The 24307-nt window shown below is 45.2% G+C and overlaps 1 protein-coding gene across 2 annotated transcripts in view; it reads left to right on the top strand.

The window, feature by feature from the left end:
- ERBIN (erbb2 interacting protein) overlaps window positions 1–24307 on the top strand; it is a 3184408-nt gene that overhangs the window by 593315 nt on the left and 2566786 nt on the right. For both annotated transcript variants that reach the window (XM_044063352.1, XM_044063353.1), the window contains exon 3: window positions 13424–13582. The gene's annotated coding sequence lies outside the window, so the exon portion shown is untranslated. The remainder of the gene's footprint in view (window positions 1–13423; window positions 13583–24307) is intronic.

The raw sequence follows: 24307 nt of genomic DNA, 5'->3' as shown, positions 1-24307 counted from the left end.
GTGGTCAGTAGATTACTCAAGTCACAGGTACTGGCCCAAATGCTACACAGTCCGTCTCAGCAGACGACTGTTGGTCCACACCCCGTTACAGTTCCTCCTTCAACTCTACCCCAGAGCTTGGAGTTGGAGTCTTCGGGCATGGTTACTGCTACGGCTGGAGGACGGATACCCCTTCTGTTCCTTCAGCCCCTACTCTTATCTCCTCTTCCTTAGAGGGATTCGTGGTCGGGCTTCCATGGTCTCCTCCGAGGGGTGAGTGGCATCGGACCCTTGTCCGAGCCCGCTCTTCCCCTTGGAGCCTCGGCCTTGGTGAGCTCGGCTCCGACATCTGCCTCGAGACTTCCCTTTCGGTGGTCCCTGGAGTTCCTAGCTCTTGGAGCGGGTTCTCTCGGACCTGCCTGGGAGGGAGCATTCGAGGTGATGAAGAGTGTAATGGCCACTGGTATCAGTCAGCAGTCTATTCCCGTAGCTCCTCCCTCTATGGTACCTGTTGACATCTCTGCCACTTCTCTTGCTACAGGACCCAGAGATCCTCCGCCTCAGATTTCCCCATTGGGAATTTCCCCTCTTCCGAGGATTCTCCTGATGTTTCGGGAGATCCTCCTAGGAAGAGGACTTGTAAGAGGAAGCATGTAGACTCCCGAGTCTGTCACTGGATACTGACTTTGATGAGTCAGAGGGATCCCTAGATCCCCTCTGAGGATGTCTCCTTCTCAGACATCCTAGAACTTCTGAAACAGAGGGGAAACTGGCCCACCAACAATCCCTCTGAGGATGAGTCAGTATACCTAGAGGCGTTTGGATCTCGGCCCTCCACCTCCTGGGTGTCTCCGCCTTCGACCCCTTATGCAGGTTATTGCACGAAGGCGTGGACAGCTCCTGACTCTGTAGAGCCAGTCCCTAGGAGGCCTTCTAAATTTATCACTGCCCCTAGTGACAAACAATTCCTTACCAAGGGTGTCCCCGCTGATGCCATGGTGGTGGCTGCGGCCACCAAAAGGAACTTGCAGATCCTTCCGTGCCCGTCCATCCTCCTAATAAGGACTCTAGGACCATGGATAGGTACGGCAAGCGGATGTTTTCCTCAGCGACCTTTGCTATGCTCGCTGAATTATCTTTGTCACTTCACCAGACTCCAGAGAGATATCCTGAAGGAGCTGGGAGAAGTAGTTCAGGATCCTACGGCTGCAGGGGCTCAAGAAAAGATTGCTTCGCAGCTAGGAACCCTCAATTCCATTGCTAACTCCTCCATGCGGCTAATATCTTATGCTGCGGATGGAGCGTAGAGCCGCAGGCACAGGTGTGGCTCTTAGACGCCAAGCCTGGATGCGGCTATGTGATTTTGCGGATCCCTTTAAGGCCCTTCACAAATTCTCCCTTTGATGGGTCAGCTTTGTTTGGCCCTCAGGTGAAGGAGACCTTGACCAGGTGTGAGCAGGACGGCAAGACTCTTTCTGCTGTTGGAGTCCGTTTTTCCACCCCTTCTAGGCCTTATCCCAAAGGACAGAAGGGTGGGAAGATGTGGTTCCGTAAATCCCAAGGAGTCACGCCGAATTCACGTGGTCAGTTTACCCCTAGAGGCAGAAGGGGTAACAACAACAGACGCCGCTCTAGAGGCAGAGGGGGTCCGAAGAACCAGGGAAACAGGGAGCCTCTCTCTGATAAGCCCTTTCAGCATCCCTGAGGTGTTGCCCGGCTGTCCCTCCTTGGAGGCAGTCGGGGAAGATTATCACTGTACCCAGAAGCCTGGCATTCCCTCACTCAAGACAGATGGGTACAGTCGATCATATCCAAGGGTTACATAATTCCTTTCGAGGAAAGTCCCTTCCCTCAAGTTCCCTTCCAGATGTACCACCCGGTCTAAGGGACATTGCAGAGTTAGAAATCGCAAAACTACTGCAAAAAAGAGCCATTCAGCCAGTTACAATAGACCATTCAGAGCCCGGAATCTACTCAAGGTTCTTTTGGTCCCCAAAAAGACGGGAGACTGGAGACCAATATTGGATCTCAGCAGACTCAACAGGTCTGTCAGGAAGACAAGATTCCGAATGGTCACTCTTCAGTCAATTCTGCCCTTCTTACAGAAGGACAACTGGATGTGCTCAATAGATCTTCAGGATGCGTACTATCACATCAAAATTCACAGACGCTCCAGGAGGTTTCTCCGCTTTCGACTGGGGTCCAGTCATTTCCAGTTCAGAGCCCTGCCCTTTGGTCTCACTACAGCCCCCAGAGTGTTCACCAAATGCATGGCAGTGGTCACGGCTCACCTGAGACGTCAAGGATTCCAGGTGTTTCCGTATCTCGACGACTGGCTCCTGTCAGCCACCACCAGGCATCAGCTTATACAAGCCAGGGATTACACAATAGACCTTTGTTCTCATTTGGGCATCTCAGTCAACTTCGAAAAGTCATCCTTATCGCCCTGCCAGTCTATTACCTTCATAGGCGCAAACTTAAACACTGTTCGGATGTCAGCTACCCTTACAGAACAAAGAGTTTCAGACATTCAGACTCATGTCAGGATCATTCTGGCCAGCAAGAAAGTACAGGCCAGAATGGTTCTAAAGGTATTAGGTCTCATGGCTGCGGCCATTACTCTTCTTCCCCTGGCTCGATTCTACATGCGCCTCCTTCAGTGGATGCTGTTCACACTGTGGTCATACCAGCAACTCCCAATGCGTCACCAGATTCTGGTGACACAAACATGCAAAGAACATCTTGCTTGGTGGATCACATCGTCTCAGGTTCACCAAGGCAGGTGCTTTGTACCTCCGTCCCCGATAGCCACTGTCACCACGGATGCCTCCCTGATCGGGTGGGGGGGTCATTATCAGGGCAGGATGGTTCATGGGACGTGGCAACCGTTCGAGTACCATCTGCACATAAATGTCCTGGAGATGAGAGCAGTGCTTTTAACGCTGCAAGCCCTCAACGACTTTCTTCCCGTAGGGACAATTGCAGTCCACACAGACAACATGTCTGTAGTTTGGTATATCAACAAACAGGGCGGAACCAAGTCCTACCCCTTGTGTCGAAGCGCTCAGACTTTGGCAATGGGCGATCTCCTCTCATCGGTTTCTGGTAGCAACGCATATCCCTGGGAAAACCAACATTATAGCGGACAGATTGAGCAGAGCTATTCTCATGCCTCACGAGTGGTCTCTCAAGCAATCCATAGCGGAAGAGATTTTTCTGGAATGGGGTCGTCCATGTTGCGATCTTTTGCTACTCCCCAAAACAGCAAATGTCCAGACTTCTTCAGCCTCTTCCTCTATCAGGCCATCCCCCAGAGACGCTCTGACCCAGGATTGGCCCCAGGGACTTCTTTATGCCTTCCTCCATTTCCTCTGATCCCTCAGGTGATCCAGAAAGCTACCGCTTTGAGAGCCAAATTGATTCTCATTGCCCCTTACTGGCCTCGACAAGTTTGGTTCCGTTCCTCCATCATCACCTTTTGGTGCAGCCGTGGCATCTGGACCCAGTGCCAGATCTACTGATTCACCAATCCGGTCAGCTGCACCGGTCAATCCCTTCTCTCAACCTCACAGCATGGTTGCTCCACTTCCTTCCTTAGCCAGGCTTCCTTTGATCTCTAACCCAGTTAGAGATATCATAGTAGCTTCACTAAAATCCTCTACCAGGAGGATTTACACAAGCAAATGGAAACGTTTCTCTTATTGGGTTAAGGCCCAAAATATTGATCCTTTTACTGCCCCTGTTCAGGCAGTTCTGGACTTCTTAGCAGAGATTTTTCATGCAGGCTCCTCTTCTTCCACAGTCAGAGTTCAGTTGGCTGCTATTTCTAATTTTCATGTCGGGATAGCAGATCATAATATGTCCCATAGGCTCTGCAGGGCCTTTTTGAAAGGAATTTTCCTACTAAAGCCTCCAATCAGGAATCCTCCTCCTCAGTGGGATCTAAATTTAGTGCTGACATCCTTGATTCTTCCCCCATTCGAGCCAGCTGTTTCTTGTTCCCTAAAATATCTTTCTTGGAAAACGTTATTCCTAGTGGCTATTACATCTGCCAGGAGGGTGTCTGAACTTCATGCTCTTTCGGTTCGACCCCCCTATTTGATTTTTCACAAAGACAGAGTATCTTTGAGAACTAATCCTTCCTTTTTACCTAAGGTCGCTTCAAAAAACAATCTGAATCAATCCATTGATCTCCCTGTATTTTTCCTAACTATTCAGATAGAGCTGAACAAAGCTACATTATCTTGACGTCCACCGTCAGCTTAGATATTATTTGGACAGAACAAAAATTTAGAAAATCTGATCAACTTTTTGTTTCCTATGCGGATAATAAAAAGGCCTTCCTGTTTCTAAAGTGACTTTGTCCAGATGGCTTTCTTCGGTCATCACTGAAATTTATACGATCAGGGGAAAACAGCTGTGCTCAAAACCTAAAGCACATTCAACTAGGAGTTTAGCTACTTCTACAGCCTTTCAAGCTAGACTGCCTTTGGACACTATTTGTGCAGCGCCACTTGGGCCACTCCTCACACTTTTGTTTCCCATTACAAATTGGACTTGGCCTCCAGGGACAGAGCCAGTTTTGGCTCTACAGTCCTCAAGAGTTTGTTCCATTGAGCCACCCAGGATAGAGGTGCTAGGACGCGGTCCCATCAAGCAAGAATGAAGGCGAGATTGACAACTTAACATTAAGAAGTTATGTACCTACCATAACGTTCCATGTTAGTTGTCTTCTCGCCTTCTTTCTTGCGACCCTCCCTCCTTCCCCTGGCCTGGACAGACCTTGTATAAGAAACTATTATGCTAAAGACCATTCAGACCTGGTCCTTTTTCCATCTGTAAGTTTCTTCTTCCTTTGGGAAGTATTTTATGCTTGGTGTTATTGCCCTTTGTCAACAAACGAGATCTGGGTACTTACTGCCTTGCATCATGGGATATGGGGCTGCCTCGAGCTGGTAAAAGGAGTTCTCGAGCTAAAGCAAGTGCCGAGTCGGAGCCGAGGATCGGCTCCGAACCCATCAAGCAAGAAAGAAGGCGAGAGAAGACAACTAACATGGAACGTTATGGTAGGTACATAACTTCTTATTTTTGTACACTGTGATATGTTTATGTATCCCTCAGCATTTCCTCTGACTCAGTGACTTCTAGTGAAGTTGTAACTGGAAAAGCTAGGACGTATTCTTGCCACTTCCCTTTGGCCCTAACAGGCCCATTTCATGACGTAACTTGCAGAGACAGAGCAAGTAATCACCAGTAGCACTGCAGTGATGTGGTACATAAACAAAGTATACCAGCTCTTATCTGCTTTGCTGACTTACTGCAATTGCCTGGGAGGTAGTAACTCTGTTCATTCTGACTGTTCAGGGTTTATAAATGCTGTCAAAACAAAATCTTGAAGCAGACAAATCGGACAGGATAGTCCCTTATTAATGCAAATTACTCCTGATTCTTCCACGAGTTTACCCAACTGTGGGGAACACCTCAAACAGATCTGTTTGCCTCCTTTCAAAGCAGAGAGTTAAATTCTCTTCTAGGATACTTTACAAAAAGGTCTGGAAACAAATGCCTTGTCATTGTCATGGGCAGGAATATTCTTGTATGCTTCTCCACCGTTTCCTCTGATTCACAAGGTCTTTCTAAAGTTTTTGTGGTACTCTTCAAATAAAGTGGTGGTGACTCCCCTTTGGTCCAGGCAACAGTGGTTCTCCCTTCTTTTAAAATTGCCAAGGGCAGTTACTGCAGGTTTCCACAAAGACTGGATTTACTTTGATAAGAAAGGGGTTGTTTGATCACCAAAACCTGACGATATTGATAATACTTAAATTTACTGTATGGTTGAGGGTTTTGATGGCCTTTAGGCACCTTGTTTTCTGAGTTTGTGCTGCAGGTGTTAAAGGAGATGAAAAAACAAGGTGCTACTAGAAAATGACATATGTCTAAATGGAAAAGGTGTTTTAGTTTATGCCACACTTAAGAACCAGAACCATTTCAAGGCCCAGTTACCTCTGGCTCTTGTTTGTGCGAGTTGTTATCCTCTGATCTCTCTCATTCTTCTGTCAAGATTCATCTTTTGGCCATTGCTGCTTGCCTGCCCCTAGATATCCCTTTTTACCTCTCCTCAAGTCGAGCAGTTTTTGAAAGGGGTTTTATATATCTGTCCACCTAGAAAACAAGTGGCACCTTCTTGGGATCTTAATTTTGTGCTTGAAAAGTTACAAATTCTTACATTTGAACGTGCTCAAAAGGCTAATTTGAGGTTCTTAACATGGAAAACTATTCATTGCTCTGATATCTTCAAGAACAGTATCAGAGATGCAGGCTGTTTGGGTGAGTCAACCCTACCTCATTTTCTTTAAGAACTAATCCTATATGCCTTAAGTGATTTCCTAGTTTACTTCAAGCAGATTATTAATCTTCCAGTATTGTTTCCAGAACCAAAAGGCAATTGAGAGAATTTTACATACTCTGGATGTCCACAGGTAGCTCAGGTATTGCTAGGACAATACTAAACCCTTCAGAAAAGGCTGTTTTCCCACCCATGAGGGTAAAAATAAATAAATAAATAAAAATAAAAAAAGGCAACCAGTGTCAAGGCAGACAATTTCTAGTTAGTTGTCTCGTGCTGTTCCTTTCCGCTATGTGCACCATAACAGTCCAATTTTGGGCAGAGTTAGAGTCCATTCTGTTGTCTATGTGTGTAATAATTTGCAGACTGATTACCTAGTATTCACCTATGAAAGTAATTCTACCAGGACTTTGCCTTCATTTGTGGGTTTTTGGAAAGGATTGGACACTAGAAGCATTCTAAAATCAGCAGCTTGATCCTGTGTGCATACTTTCATAAGTCATTAAAACTGGATTCCTTTTCCAGGTCCAAAACCAGCTTTGCAAGGATCATTTTACAGGGGATCCTTAATGCTTAAACTCTTTCCTCAATATATGTATATAAGTTATTGTATTCCACACATATAGCAAAGACTACTGCAACAGTGATCTAAATGTTAACATATTACAGTTGTGCATATAAACTTGCCATAACAGTAGGTCTTCTAATAGATCACTGTTGCAGTAAGAGTACATATGCATGCACGCATGCACACAGCTATGGCTATACACCCTTGTGAATATAGTTACCTTGTTTTTTTATTTGGTTGTTTCTTTCTTAGCATTTTTTTTCCTTTTAGGGCTGTAACCTCTCTTACTGGGACAGAAAACCTCTTTTTGGTGCCTAACCTGCCTGTTTTTATGGCTTTGTTCAGGCCAGTGGCACTTTGGGCTTGTAGAAGATGTTCTTCGTGTTTCACTGTTGCAGTTATCACACTTGGGTTATCTGCCTGCAGGTAGCCCTCAGTCAGCCCGAATACCAGAGACTTAGTATTTCTGCATCTGTTGCTGTCGCTCCAGGTCTGACATCAGGTCGTTAGGGGTATAAAAACAGGCAGCCAACACCATTACACCAGTCTTTCTTGCCGAGGAGCCCGAAGCAGAAGCAGTTCGCACGAGTGCCGGTCGGCTGCTGCCTGAGTTTTCATTATCGAATTGAATTACCCTGAAGTCTTCTAAAGCTAAGTACCCTGTTGGGGATCCTTTTTTCTTGCTCTAACCAATGTCACAACAAGTTAACAATTGTCTTGCCTGTGGAAAGCAAATACCACACACAGATTTTCATTCTTACTGCGTCACCTGTTTAGGCCCAGACCACGACGTCCCTCGCTGTCGGTTTTGTGTCTTGTTCAATGCCCAAACTGTTCGTCGGGCCCTTATTGTCGCTAAATACTTTTGTTCTCGATCTCTGTATTCCGGAATGGCTTCGGTAAGCCATCCGACTACCGATCTTCTGAAAAAATGCAAGGATAAAGACTGAGACAGACTGCACAGGTCCAAAACTGCCGACGACGCTTCTATTAAGGTAGTCGCCAGTTCGCCAGTACTCAGTGAGGTGCTTTTGCAGCCCCTGATACCCGGTTCATTGGATTCGCAGGACTCTACCAAGACCCGTTCGGAGTCCGGTATGCCGCGAGACTCTTCATCGACGGAACCTGTGGATGTCTCTACTTTGGATGGGTCTGGAGCCTCTGAGCAGGCACCGGCTTCTGAGGAAGCTCTTCGCACTACCGATATTTGACACAAACAGACGACTTCTTTCGCGTCGTCAGTTCTGTCTAAAACTACCGAGTTTCTAAGGCCTGGAGTACGCGCTACACCTAAAAAAGACAACCCACACTCGTGCACCTGCTTCCTTTCCACAACATCAAATGCTTAAAATGGCAGAAGACCTTATTATGTTGATTATGGGAAGTCAGCCTTCCCCTGCTAAGAGAAAGAGACCTGTGCCCAGCAGCTTTAACAGACCAAGAGTCCGACGACTCTGAGGTATCTGATTAGGCCTTTATCTGCTTATGTGGGCTCTGATGCAGAGGAATCTTATTCCCTCTGCTTCTCCTCCAGAGGATTTTTCTTTTGGTGAAACCTTACATACTTTTGAGAGCATTTCCACTAAGAATGCCAAGACTATCCTCAGTCCAAAAGATACTCAGAGAATTTCTAGACTTGCCACAACATAGACCTTTAGCAGTGCCCCTAGTCCTGGATGTTGTGGATGATGTCTTTATGGAATCCAGTTTAACTCCTGATACTTTACCCCCTGCTTCTAGGAAACCAGACAGATACTACAGAGTTCCTGACTCTCACAAATTCCTTTACTGACCCAGAGGTGATCTCCCAGGGGTCTAAAGGTATCAAAGCAACTATAGCTAAGAATCCCACTCCTTTGGACAGGGATTCCAGAGCTTTAGATAGATGGAGTAAGAAAGTATACACCTCTGCAACTCTCGCCATTAGGGCTTTGAATGATCAGTTTCACATGTTGAAGTACCAACAACATATTATGGAACATATTAAGCAAAAAAATAGCTACCTTTACAGACTGTACAGAAAATAAAGAATTACAAGAGCTTATGCATTCTGCATGTCAAGTCAGCAAGCATGCATTGCACTGTGGCTTTGACACCCTAGAAGCATCTTGCAGGGCAGCAGTCACTGGTTCTGTACTGAAAAGGCATGCTTGGCTTAAGGATCAGACCTTGCCAGACCATGTCAAATCAAAATTACTAGACGCTCCTTTGAATTAGGACAATATGGCACCAAAGCAGGAGAGGTTCTTAAAAAGATGTAAGAAAAATTGAAATCTATGCAGACGGTCAAAGATTTCTTGCAAGTACAGCATCCTAGATTCAGTAGGCATTGCCCCTTTCCAGTCCTCTCAAGGCCACCTCAGACTAGACTCAGGGGAAACAGACCCCCCCCCCCGACTCCAGTCTCAGGGTATGCAGAGATCTAAGCAGTGGAGTGCCTCCACTTTAAAAACAGGGTGTGCTAAGCTACCCCCTTACGGGAAAAATTCCCAATGACTTCTCAACTCCACTCCCCACCTCTGCCCAACTGCTTTTGCCCCTAGGAGGAAAACTTGCCCATCATGCAAAAAACTGGACTTCAATCACCAAAGACCAATGGGTCCTGAACATTGTATCCCAGGGGTGCAAATGTTACTTCCGCTCACTGCCAACCCCAAAAGGGTTCCCAGACCTTCCTCCAAACCAGTGGGGAGTGGCACAAAACCAAGTTCAGTCCCTGCTCTGTGTAGGGGCAATTCAACCTGTTCCTGCAGAACAGATAGGTCAAGGGTTCTATTCCAGACTTTTCCTGGTACCCAGAAAATAGGGCACTTGGCACCCAATCCTAGATCTTTCCATTCTAAACACCTTCCTGGTGGTAGCAAAATTCAGAATGCTCACCCTACAGCAGCTTCTTCCTATGCTGTCCAAAAATGCCTGGTTAGCTACCCTAGACTTAAAAAAGCCTATCTGCACATCCCTATAAGGGGCTCATGCAGGAAATATCTTAGCTTCAGGACAGGATCTATGCATTATTAATTCTCTGCACTTTCCTTTGGCTTATCCTTTGCTCCCAGAGTATTCGCAAAATGCCTGGCTCCAGCAATTGCCTACTGCAGACAGAGAACATTTCAAATTTACTCATACTTGGACGACTGCCTGATTCAGGCAGTCAGGAAATGCTGTTGCAGCACCTGACATTTGTAAAAAACCTTCTAACCTCTCTGGGGTACACTATCAGCGAAAAGAAATCAAAACTAGTCCCCAGTCAAAAGATTGCATTCCTGGGAACAAGTTTGAACACAGCATCCCAGATGGCATTCCTTACTCCAGAAAAACAAGCCTATCTGACAGACTTCTTCAGTCAAATGGCCACCAGAACCCAGCTATCCGCAAGGAAAATCCTGCAGGCCCTAGGGTTCATGGCCTCATGCATTCTACTAATTCCATATGCCAGACTGCATGTGAGGAAACTTCAGTAGTACTTAAAAAGTCTTTGGTGCCAGCATTCCCAGGACCTGGAAACTGTCATTCCTTTCATTCCTTGTCTAAGGGCAGTGTTTCTTTGGTGGGCAGCAGCATGCAACTTCAACAAGGGACTGCCCTTTAATCAACCCCATGCCGCCCAGACCCTATCCACAGATGCATCAGATTATGCCTGGGGGGGGCCGCACCTGGACAAGTGCATTCAGGGCCACTGGAGCCCAAGTCAAATTCATCAGCACATAAACCAAAAAGAGATGCTAGCTGTGCAGCATGCTCTAACAGCTTTCAGATCCCTACTCTCACCAGGACCCCTGCTAATAAAAACAGGCAACACCACAGTTATGTGGTACATCAACAAGCAGAGGAGGAACTCGCTCTGTAGGCTAGCCATGGCCCTGTGGAACATAGCCTTGGACAATGCAGGTCCATCTGCAAGCTCAATTCCTGCCAGGCAAACCAAACACACTGGCAGACGACTTAAGCAGAAAACTCTTAGACCCACACAAATGGCAATTAGAGCCCAGCACCTTCAGCCTTCTGATTTAGAAATGGGGGACCCCAGACAGAGGTGGGTCTCTTTGCCTCCCCCTGCAGTCACCAGCTCAGCAAATTTTGCACCAGGACACCTCACAGCAGGGCCTGGAAAGTGGGTGCCCTATCCTTCCAGTGGCTAAACCTGTCAATCTATGCATTTCCCCTTCTGCCCCTTCTCTCAAAAATATTGTTCAAGATAAGACAGAACAGACCAAGGACAGTTCTGATTGCCCCTGACTGGCCACGCCAGCACTGGTACCCACTCTTGCGCAGCCTGTCACTGGTGCCACCCTGGCACCTACCCCAGAGCCCTACCCGGCCCACTCAGCAGGGGGGACGTATCTTGCATCTGCAACTGCAAACCCTAAATCTTGCAGCCTGACTTATTCCTTGAATTCTCCCCCAGTGACCAGCCTAAGCAAGCAGGTACTGGACATTCTTGAAGCCAGAAGACCAAGTACAAGGAAATCCTATGCTGATAAGTGGAAAAGGTACTGCTCCTGGATTCAGTCTAAAGGAGAGGACACAACTCTGCCCTCCCTACCTCTAATCTTGGATTACATAGCAGATCTTCTCCACAGAGGCCTATCCTTTTCCTCCATTAAGATCCATGCCTTTGCCATCTCGGCTCATTACAACTCTGAGCCGCCCCTATTCTCTCACCCTCTCTCAAACCGTTCCTGAGAGGGGCAAACAACTTAAGGCCACCAAGGAGAGCACCCACCCCTGCTTGTACTGGAAAAGCTCACACTGCCCCCTTTTGAGCCTGCAGTGTCAGCAGACATAAAATTCCTCTCTTGGAAAACAGCATTGTTCCTGGCCATCACTTCAGCGAAGAGAGTGTCTCAGCTTCAAGCACTTATGGCCCTGGAACCCTTCATTAGTTTTCATGCTGACAGGGTCTCCCTCAGGTCTAATCCTTCCTTTATGCCCAAAGTGGTGTCCAGTGTGGCTCTCAACCAATCTATCCATTTGCCAAGCTTCTTCCCTAATCCTCAAAATAAAGGGGAAAGGATCCTGCACTCCTTGGACATGCACAGCTCAGATTCTACCTGAATAGGACTAAGCCCTTCAGGAAATCTAACCAGTTACTTCTGAGTTTTGCACCAGGGGCAGAGGGCAAGGACATTTCAAAACAGACAATTTCCAAATGAATAGCACACTGTATCCATTTCTGCTATAAACACCATGGGAAACCAACCCCTCAGGTGGTCAGAACGCAGTCCACTAGGGCAACTTCTACCTCTACAGCATTCCTCAGGGGAGTCCCTACTAGGGACATTCTGGAGGCTGCTACCTGGAGCTCTGTACAAACATTCACCAAGCATTACCACCTGCCTATATTTTCCAAATCCAGGGGGGTGTTATGCAACTGCAGTCCTGCAGGGCATACTAGCCAGCCCAAACATGTCTTGACTGCCTCCACCCTTTCTACAGCTTTGGAAATCAACCCAAGTGTGGTGACTGCAACAGTGAAACACGAAGAACATAGTACAGTTGTGTACACTTACCATAAATGTAGATGTTCGAGTGCATTCACTGTTGCAGTCCTGGTTTCCCTCCCTCCCTCCAGCCTCCTTCTCACTCTCTCTCTCCTCTATCTGTATACCACTCATCCCTTGCAGGAGTATTGGTATTTACTCTACTGCTGGTGATTTTTCCACCATAGTCTCTACTGGAGGGGACTCCTGACATTTGGGGCAAGAAAAACTGATGTAATGGCATCGGCTGCCTGTTTTTATACCCCTGACGACCTGATGTCAGACCTGGACAAGAGCAACAGGCGCAGAATTACTAAGTCTCTGTTGTTCGGGCCGACTGAGGACTACCTGCAGGCAGATAACCCAAGTGTGATGACAGCAACAGTGAATACACTCGAACATCTACATTTATGGTAAGTGTACACAACTGTACTTTGACCTAAAGCTTCAAAATCTGGCCACTGGTCATATCCTAGACAAGGATATAATCTATATAGCTTACGCTACTGCAACAGTGATCTAACAGAACATATAAAGTCATGGTAAGTTTACTTGCACAACTGCACATTCTAATGGAGTTTTGTAAGTGGACCACAAAGTTGGCAGTTTTATATCATTATAGTTTAGATGCGTTTTCTAACAGATGATGGTGGAAGTGTAACCAAGAACAGGGTAACTGTTGAGGTGAACACACTTTTTTTTTCTGGCGTTATCATAGGGTAATGTTGCAAGGGTTGGGAAGTCAGAGATTTTTTATTTAGAAAAGCCACTTTAGAGGGCACAGTATGGATATTTCCAGGTGTTACACCATCTGCTGAAAGCCATGTTATAGATCTGCTGTTACAGTGCGTACTTGCATCCTGGTAAATATTCTTGATTCAGAGTCCGTAACTTGCTGTTAATATTCGGTGATGTTGAGAAATGAGTGTTCATGTCGCTTTCTTGTACCATCTTTTTGTAGGAGGTTAAGTCCCTACTCATTGTTGTCGAGATTCCTTTTGTGCATTTCCTGTTCAAGTAGTTAATGGGGAATTATCATGTTTATTTTAGGTTGGTCTAATATGTTACCATTGGAGCTGATCTGAAGCTGTACTCTTTTCATGCTGAGTTGCAGCAGAGATGACGAGCTCATACAGAAGCAAATAACAGTGCAGCTGGAACATCAACTTACAACACAGCTGCAAAGTCAAGGAGACTGCAATCTACCAGGTAAGCTCATTTTCAGCGGTTAGATGATGATGATGATTTTTCAGTACACCTAACAGAATTGTTAAGTGATTTGTCTTTTCATGCTGGAAACAAAAATGTGTTGTACAAGCACATTCCTTCTGATATTGGCAAGCAGAAGTCACTCCATTAATTGTTGAACTTGACCCAGCATGGTTGTACTGAATGGTAGAATTGAAGTCATTGCTGGAATTCATTTGTAAAAACAGCTACTTTGTATCAACTTTTCATAGATTTTTTGCTGGTTGATTATTGAGGTGGTCCATGCTGTCAGTTCAGACATTGCTATTAAAGTGGTAATAAGATTTGTTGCTTGCTCATGACTTAAGCATCAAGCTTCAGGAAGCTGTGTTTTGATAATAAGGTTCATAATTTAAGGATCTTCTGAATGAGTTGCGTACACAGTTCTTTATTGAGGAGTGTTGACTTTTGAGATCTTGTAAGTAGTTGAGAAGATCTGGCAAGCTGATATAGAGGTAGTGAGTTTGTTACAACTGCAGATGTAAGAACATAGTTGGGAGACAGTAAGATAAGCAAGTGGGGAAATAAGATGTTCCAGGGATATTACCTCTGTGTGGGGTTGTACTACTAACCGCTTAACTTCTGGAGATGGCTATGGGAGGTAATGACATTGTCATTGGACTTGCTGGTAGTAGCATACCCAGTTCCAACCCTGTTCAGAGCAAAACGTATTGGTAGTAGCTGTTCATATGTGGTGGTAGTTCCTAGAGTGACTCATTTCCATGACCTAAAGGGATTATGCCAGACCTAGTATCCTTTCAGTGAGCAACAGTGTGTGTTTATACACAACTGTTCACTACAGAAAACTGATTTCAAAGCCAGTCAACAGATGGAGAATATTCTGGTAAAGTGGTATTTGTCTTGGAGGACCACATCTAGGGAGACTGTAGAGAAGATACTAGGGGTTGGGTCTTTGCTAGTAGAAATTCTTACATTTTTCAAACAGTTGAAAGTTTCAGGAATGTAGTTCGAGTTTCAGAAACTAATTTTCTGGAAATGTCTGCATTAATTCCGTCACTCACTGCCCTTTCATGTATTCTAGTTCAGCCTTTAAGTCTGCAAACATTTGCTTCCAAATTGAGCTGTTTTGTTAATCAGTCAGTTGTATTTCAAAATTATCCAAGTCAATCCACTGCAACATTTGCAAATTCAGTTTAATGTTACACTCCATACTCTCTGAATGTTGCAGTTTCTTCAAATCACCTGAATTTAGTAATTTTTTTCCCTGTTGCACTCTGTGTTGTATTCAGGTAGTGTTACTTGTCATCTTCTTTCGGCTGTTCCCGTTAGGGGTCGCCACAGTGGATCACCTGTTTCCATTTCTTCCTGTCCTCTGCATCTTGCTCTGTCACACCAACCACCTGCATGTCCTCTCTCACCACATCCATAAACCTTATCTTAGGCCTTCCTCTTTTCCTGTTACCTGGTAGCTTCATCCTTATCTTTTTCCCAATATACTCCGCATCCCTTCTCAGCACATGTCCAAACCAACATAATCTTGCCTCTCTGGCTTTGTCTCCAAACCTTCCAACCTGGGCTGACCCTCTAATATACTTATTCCTAATCCTGTCCACCCTTGTCACACCCAGTGCAAATCTTAACATCTTTAACTCTGCCACATCCAGCTCAAACTCCTGCCTTTTTGTCAATGCCACTGTCTCCAACCCATATAACATAGCTGGTCTCACTACCCTCTTGTAGACCTTCCCTTTCACTTTTACAGGTACTCGTCTGTTACAAATCACTCCTGATACTCTTCTCCACCCACTCCATCCTGCCTGTACTCTCTTCTTCACCTCTCTTCCACACTCACTGTTACTCTGAACTATTGACCCCAAGTATTTAAACTCATCCACCTTCGCCACCTCTACTCCTTGCATCCTCACCATTCCTCTATCCTCCCTCTCATTCACACACATATATTTTGTCTTAGTCCTGCTGACCTTCATTCCTCTTCTCTCTAGAGCATATCTCCATCTCTCCAGGGTCTCCTCCACCTGTTCCCTACTCTCTACAGATCACAATGTCATCTGCAAACATCATAGTCCATGGGGACTCCTGTCTGATCTCGTCTGTCAACCTGTCCATCACCATTGCAAATAAGAAAGGGGCTCAGAGCTGATTCTTGATGTAACCCCACCTCCACTTTAAACGCATCCGTCACTCCCACCGCAGACCTCACCGCTGTCACACTACCCTCGTACATATCCTGTACCACTCTTACATACTTCTCTGACACTCCTGACTTCCTCATACAATACCACAACTCCTCTCTAGGCACCCTGTCATATGCTTTCTCCAAGTCTACAAAAACACAATGCAACTCCTTCTGACATTCTCTGTACTTCTCCATTAACACTCTGAGCAAACATCGCATCTGTAGTGCTCTTTCTTGGCATGAAACCATACTGCTGTTCACTAATCATCACATCCCTTCTTAACCTAGCTTCAACTACTCTTTCCCATAACTTCGTGCTGTATCTGATCAATTTAATCCCTCTGTAGTTACTACAGCTCTGCACATCACCCTTATTCCTTAAAAATCGGTACCAAAACACTTTTTCTCCATTCCTCAGGCATCCTCTCACTTTCCAAGATTTCATTAAACAATCTGGTTAAAAACTCCACTGCCATTTCACCTAAACACCTCCATGCTTCCACAGGTATGTCATCTGGGCCAACAGCCTTTCCATTCTTCATTCTCTTCATAGCTATCCTTACTTCCTCCTTGCTAATCCATTGTACTTCATGATTCACTATCCCTACATCATCCAACCTTCTCTCCCTCTCATTCTCTTCATTCATCCACCCCTCAAAGTACTCTTTCCATCTCCTCAACACACACTCCTCGCTTGTGAGTATGTTTCCCTCATTATCCTTTATCACCTTTACCTGCTGCACATCTTTCCTAGCTCGGTCCCTCTGTCTAACTAATCGGTACAGGTCCTTTTCTTCCTCCTTAGTGTCCAACCTTTCATACAACTCTTTATATGCCTTATCCTTAGCCTTCACAACCTCTCTCTTTGCCATGCACCTCATCTCCTTATACTCTTGTCTACTTTCCTCATCTCTCTGACAATCTCACTTCTTCTTTGCCAACCTCTTTGCCTGTATACTCTTCTGTACTTCCTCATTCCACCACCATGTCTCCTTGTCGTCCTTCCTCTGTCCCGATGTGATACCAAGCACCTTTCTAGCCATCTCCCTTACTAGCTTTGCTGTAGTTACCCAGCTATTTGGTAACTCTTCACTGCCACCCAGTGCCTGTCTTAACTCATCCCTGAACTCCACCTCACAATTACCCTTTTTCAATTTCCACCATTTGATCCTTGGTGCTGCCCTCACACTCCTTCTCCTCTTCCTGATCACCAATGTCATCCTACAAACCACCATCCTATGCTGCCTAACTACACTTTCTCCAGCCACCACTTTACAGTCTCCAATCTCCTTCATACTGGCCCTCCTACATAAGATATAATCCACCTGTGTGCATCTTCCTCCACTCTTGTATGTCACCCTATGCTCCTCCCTCTTGTTAAAATACGTATTCACCACAGCCATATCCATCCTTTTTGCAAAATCTACTACCATCTGACCTTCTGCATTCCTTTGTTTAACACCATACCTACCCATCACTTCCTCATCCCCACTGTTCCCTTCACCAACATGCCCATTTAAATCTGCTCCAATCACCACTCTCTCACCCTTGGGTACATCCATCACCACTTCATCCAATTCACTCCAAACTTTTTCTTTCTCATCCAGTGCACGCCCAACTTGTGGAGCATATGCACTAACAACATTAATCATTGCACCATCAATTTCCAGCTTCACAAACATCACTCTGACACCCTTTTCACCTCCAAAACACTCTTCGCATACTGTTCCTTCAGAATAACTCCTACGCCATTTCTCCTCCCATCCACACCATGATAAAACAATTTGAACCCACCTCCGATACACCTAGCCTTACTCCCCTTCCATCTGGTCTCTTGCACACACAATATACCAACCTTCCTTCTGTCCATCATATCAGCTAGCTCTCTCCCTATACCAGTCATACTGCCAACATTCAAAGTTCCGACCCTCACTACCACAGTCCTAGCCTTTCTCCTCTCTTCCTGCCTTCGGCCATGCCTTCCGCCTATTCTCCTCCTTCGGCCAACAGTAGCCCAATTTCCGCCAACACCCTGTTGGCTAACAGTACTGGTGGCGGTCGTTGTTAACCCGGGCTTCGACCAATCCGGTATGGAAATATTAACTGGTGACTGCATGAAAAGATTTGGCGAAGTTTTACGCCGGATGCCCTTCCTGACGCAACCCTCCCCATTTATCCGGGCTTGGGACCGGCACAAAGAAATGCACTGGCTTGTGCATCCCCAGGTAGTGTTACTAATTCTTTGAATTTCAGACCATTGAAAGAAATTTTACATGGGCTTAAATCTTTTGTCATTACTTTTACTGCATTTCTGCTGAATGGTAAATCCTTATTGCACAGAATGTTTTCTTATAGGTTCATAGATTCTTACTAGGCTATTGATATATGAGGATTTTAAGAAGCCTAACATTACATTCCCATGGTAGAGTTTGGCCCTTGTATTTTGCATGCAAATAACCCAGAGATGAGCGGAACAAGGATATGTTGGAACATTTATATTCTTAACCTGTCCATGAGAGACGGGCTGCTGAACTAGAGGTGAATTTGCAGTCACCCATCTATTCACCCAAATCACATTTGAATAGAGTAAGGGAAGTACTTTTCTTTTATGTGAGGTGGAAGATAGTTCCGTAGAAGCAGTATTTCATGTGATTCAAAACTGTCCCTCCAACATGTTCTTTTATTTTGGAAAAGGGATTGTGATCCATTGAGCAGGTGTATATGCTACTGGACTTGCGAATGTATAGTAAGGTTGTCAGAATACGACCTTTTGAAGCTCTCTTTGCAAGGAAGAGTTTGCTTCTCAGTAGCCTGTATGATACTGAGAAGGAGGACAAGGCTTTGAGATGGGCTGCATCATATTTATAATTTATGCGCTTGATTTTTTTTTTTTTAAGTGAGAAGCGTTGTGGTCATTCCAGTAGCAACAAGTGTCTGGACAAGTACATGGTGAAATGAGCATATAGTCAGTGATTGGACTAATGGATGCAGTTGCCTTTAATATAAGCTATGCAGTGATAGAAGACTTCCTTATAGCAGTGGATACATGATAATCAAAGGGGACAGTTCATTAATGGAGTTCAATTTCCATGTCAGTGTGATGGCTACAAGGGGAGTCATACTTTCCGAAGGATAAGGTTATGAGCTTCTTGGCATTTAGTCCATGGTTTTGACACCACTTGTTTTTTTCGGGCCTGCCCACTTTGGAGAATCTGTGTTCTCTGAGGAGTTTATGATGGCACTAACTTTGCAGTCATCTGCAAATTTGCTCAACTGCAAACTCTTACCTTTAGCTTTGACCTCCAAGAAGTAAATGCCAAAGAGGAGTGGCCCAAGGACTGAACCCTTGGGCACACTGTTAGTGACCAGTATTTTTAACAGGTATAGCCACCCACCCTAACTTCCTGGGCTCTGTTTGTGAACCAATTTGCTATCCACCCAGTTACATGGAGATTAACATTTAGCTGGGAATGTTTGTCCATGGTACTCGAATTTAGGGTGGTATCAAATGCCTTAGTTAGGTCTAGGTAATGGTATGCACTGTTTTGCCCTCATCCATTGCTTCAGTAACTTTTTTTCAAAGAAGTCAAGCGAGTTAAGTATGCAGAACCTGCCCTTGACAAATTCAAACTGGGTTAGGTGGAGAATCTGTAAGTTACCTTTACCCTTATTTATTAATTCCATAGTGATCTTTTCCTTATGCTTATAGGCGAGACTAGTCAGGCTTATGGGTATGTAATTACCAGTGTTTGAAACCCCAGCTTTGTGCAAGGGATTGACTGTTGCTGTACTCCATTTATCCACATTTTTGTGGTGGATATTGAATGACTTGTGTAGGAGGTCAGACATGCCATGTTCAGGATAACCAGTAGGCAGTCCGGTATGTTGTCTGACCCCTGCAGACTCAATGTTCTTGGCCTTTGTTATCTCCTTGAGAACTTGTTCTTGGGGGATTTAAGTGGGGAATGTATGTGTGGGTATGTGATCTAAGATAATGGAAGGAAAATGGAGCATGATGTTTGAGCTAAACGTGTCCTCTAGTAGACTGGTTATGTCCTCTAGATTTGGGTTCATGATATCTTCTACTGTTGGCTCTGCACAGTACTGAGCACTGTCTGTGATATCTTTAACGTAATTAAAGAAGTCTTTGTGATTACTCTTCAGTCTTGGTGGCTGTTCAGACCTCATATCTGGTTTTGGTTAATTTGGCCAGAGCCTGGGGTTCCTTGTTTAGTTTAGCAACAGGGTTTTGGCATCTTGAGAGGTGGATTTATTTTTGTATGCTAAACTTATTTTTTCTTTTTATTATAGAGCTTGTTTATATTCGGGTTCCACCAATGGAATTTATTTTGAATTTGGTATTTATTTTTGAAGGGGTCATTGGCATCAATGCAGCTATTTACATGTGCATATAGTTTGGCAATGACCAGTTCTGCATAAGCAGTGGTGTCACCAAAATGGGAAAGGGCTTTTGAATTTAGCCAGGTCATCACTCAGTTTTAGTTAATTAGCTTCTGCATAATCTCTGAATACCAATGTATTGGAAGATGCTTCTGGCTGCACACAATCTTATGGTGAATGTGACTGACTAGTTTGATGTGACCAGGGTAAACATCAAAACTGGTGGAGAGCAAAGCTTCCCTGTATCTGTGAGGACCAAATATAGGATTTTAGTACGTCTGGTTGAGGTGTGGACTAACTGATCCATAGAGTTTTTATTGACAAAGTCCAGAAATTTCTGGGCATGCATGCTTGAGGATGTACAAGTCTCATAGTTTAGGGAGGGGGGTAGTTCAAGTTACCTAGCGAAATGGTGTTTGGCTTAATATATAGGAGCTCTATACCACTTTGGTAGGAGGTATGTGCCTTGGGAGGGAGACATATAGGGGTTTTCTTTAGTTAGCTAATGGATTTGTTAACAATAAGTTGGACGTGGTGGAGTTCCAAATCATTATCTTGTGCAACTGTCCTGGAGGTGAAGTTTTCTCTTTTTAAAGTCTATGAAGACACTACCGCCTTTAGTGTCTTAGTCTAATGTGGTGGGCCTGAACATGTGGTAGGCATTCAAACCATGTACTGTTGCAGTGCTTTCAGTGGTGTTGAACAAGGACTTTGTGTTAATGCCTGTATCAGTGTTTTTAGGGTAAGGAATTCTTGTAGGATAGGATTGTAAGGAATGATTGCAGGAGTGGAGTTTTTTGTTAGGACTGCTAACATTGATTAGCAATACCTTAATATTATCTGGATTCTGTTTGTTTTTGTTGGAAACTTTAGAAGACTGGCATTGCCTAAAAAAAAGGCACTGTGGGCTAGACAAGGATTTAGATAGTGTATGAAAGCCTTGGGGAAGGGTTGCAGGCCATCTTTGGCATAACAGTTGGAACTCAACCACACCACTGAATCAAACACATAAACACACTAAGACATACTCGAGGCTCTGAGTAAAAATTTACCTAAACAGCAGAGGCCTCCAAAGCAGACACCCAAGCAACTGCTAACTCAATACACCACACAAACAACACATAAACAACAAAATCAGTGTGCAAAGCAGTCACTGCCCTTAAGGCCAAATACAACACCAAACATACTTGTCATAGGTGACTCCATAGTCAGACACACTGACGTCCCACTCACCAGGCTGAACAAGGAGAAGGTCACGGTAAGCTGCCTATCGGGCGCTAGAATCCGCCACATAACACAAGCACTCAGGTCACTCCACGGCAAGTACAAGTATGACAAACTCATTGTCCATGCTGGTGTGAATGACCTGAGACGTACCTCCCTGGACTACATGAAAAGAGACATAGAGGAGCTCTCTGATTATGTAGCCCAGGCAGGTATGACCCTGACCCTGAGCAGTATCCTTCCTTCGCCAAGAATGATGCCACAATATAGTGACAAGATGATCAGCTTTAACAATTGGCTTAATTTCTGGTGTCATTCAAAGGGGATCCAGTGCCTGTCTGCCTGGGATGATATGCTCGACAAGCCACGCTGCTTCGCAAGGGACGGCTTGCACCTGTCACCCCTGGGATTCCGGATATTGGCTGAGGCTCTTGCCACCCCCATAGTGCCTTTTTTAGGCAAGGCTCAAATTCTAAACCTACCACCCTAGAAAACAAAAACGTGAAGAAACTAAGGGTAATGCTGCTTAATGCCAGAAGTCTAAATCTCAAAATGCACGCACTCGAGGCCCTTCTCAGTATGGAGAACATCGATGTCTGTGCTGTGACTGAAACCTGGTTCAAGGCTCCTGAGAGCACCCCGCACTATCAGGTTTCATCTCATATCATGCTCCGCCCCAAAACCCGGACCATACCACAAAAGGAGGGGTGTATCCATATTCATCAAGGATACCCACACCTCCAGGTTGGTGGCTACGCATAAGCATCGGAAACCATCCAGGTGCAATTAACCATAGGCAAAACTGCTCTACAATTTATAGCATGCTACAGGCCACCCTCTCAAACTCGGGAAACCCACACAGCCTTCCTGAAGACACTGGAGGGTATAAATGTATCACCAAACACCATCATATTGGGTGACTTCAACTACCCGAATATAGACTGGGAACATTACTCAAGCCCAAACTTTCTAGCCCAAAGGTTCCTGGAGTTCATAAATTCAAATGCCATGGAACAACTAGTCACCGTCCCCACAAGAGGAGAAAATATACTAGATCTCATCATCATGAACATGGGGACAAAATGATCCACACCGGAAGTATATCCCTCATTGGTGAGATCAGATCATAAACTAATCTCACTAGAAATCCACATCCCGCCCCCACCCCAAACAAAAAGGACCACAGTGAAGAACTTCTCTAAAGCAAACTTCACACTACTCAAGACAGGTGTGGTATCCTTCAAGGCCCCCCGAGCCAATGGAAACCACAACCCAAGCTGCGGAAGCCCTTACAAATGCCTTCTATGAACACCTTCAGGACTGCATGGATCAGGCAATCCCAAATAAAACCAAGACTCTTTCCACCAAGGGCAAACGTCCAGTCTGGTGGACCCCAGCCATAAACAAACTTTACAGTAAGAGGAGAAAGCTATTACATGATAGAGCAAAATCCCAAAAAGGGAGGGCATCTTTGATCAGCACTAGCAAGAAACTACGATCCCTTATAAAATCATCCAAGGCCAACTTTGAGAGAAAAATTGCCATAGATTCAAAAGACAATCATAAGGCCTTCTTCAGCTATGTCAGAAACCTGGGTGGGAACTCCCAGATATGCTCAGAATTAGTCCAAAATGATACAAAAATCACTGAACCCACAGACATTGCCAACATACTGGCAGACAGGTTCAGCGCAAACTTCACCCCCCTCTCCCCCCCCAAAAGGAGAGATAACTATCCCAACTGAGAGTAGCCTCCCAGACATCTGAAATGCGCAGGTGAAAGCTGCTCTCTCTAAAGCTAAAAACACAGCATCAATGGGACCGGATGGGGTCCCCGGCTGTGTGCTACATGAACTCAATGAAGAACTAAACCCGCACATAAGGCAGCTGTGGATATGTGCCCAAGGAGTGGCGTACGGCAACTGTGGTCCCACTCCACAAAGGCGGTGCCTCTACGGACCCTGGTAATTACCGCCCCATAAGCTTAACAAGCCTGGTCTGCAAAGCTATGGAGAGGATTATAATGGAACTCATAAACAAGGACATAGGGGACTTGCAGACCTTGGACCCAACCCAGTTTGGCTTTGTCAAGGGCAGATCTTGCCTTTTGAACTTGGTCGACTTCTTCGAAACAGTCACCAAGGCCATTGATGAGGGAAAGGCAGTCCATACAGCCTACCTTGACCTTGCAAAAGCTTTCGACACAATACCCCACTCGGGTATTATAGAGAAACTTACCAGCTTAAATGTAAACCCATATGTCACAAGATGGGTTGCAAACTGGCTAAAGGACAGAACCCACAGGGTTAGAGTTGCTGGAGCCATGTCAGACTCCAAGCCGGTTACAAGTGGAGTCCCACAGGGCTCAGTCCTTGGCCCCTATTGTTCGGCATCTACTTCTCAGAAGTACAGGCAAACATAGGAGGACTATGGCTGACAAAGTTTGCGGATGACTGCAAACTGGGTGCCATAGTGGATAGTACATCGGACACAGACATCCTTCAGAGGGGTCTCACGGAAACTGATAGCTGGTGCCAGAGCCATGGCCTGAAGTTAAACGCAAAAAAGTGTATAGTCATACCCTTCGGGAAAAACAAGGTAACCCCAAGCTACCATATAGGTGGCAACCCACTAAGCACAGAAGAGGTTATCAGGGACCTGGGGACCCAGGTTGACAGTGGCCTTTCGTTTGACGCTCACGTTGCTAAAGTGGTTCGAAAGACCTTCTACATTGCCCACCTGATCATGAAGGGATTCACATCCAGATCAAGTGAGGTCATTGTTCCCCTATCAGACCAATGATAGAGTACAATGCCCCATTCGGGATGTATCTCACCCGACACCTGCAGCAATTGGAGAGACCCCAAAAGTTCCTCACCAAAAGGATAAAGGGACTCCAAAACC

The sequence above is a fragment of the Protopterus annectens genome, chromosome 2.part1, assembly GCF_019279795.1.
Source record: "Protopterus annectens isolate FY-2018-M chromosome 2.part1, PAN1.0, whole genome shotgun sequence".
NCBI classification, from domain to species: Eukaryota; Metazoa; Chordata; order Ceratodontiformes; family Protopteridae; genus Protopterus; species Protopterus annectens.
Note: the sequence above shows the minus strand (reverse complement) of the source record. Positions and strands in the feature narration are given on the sequence as shown.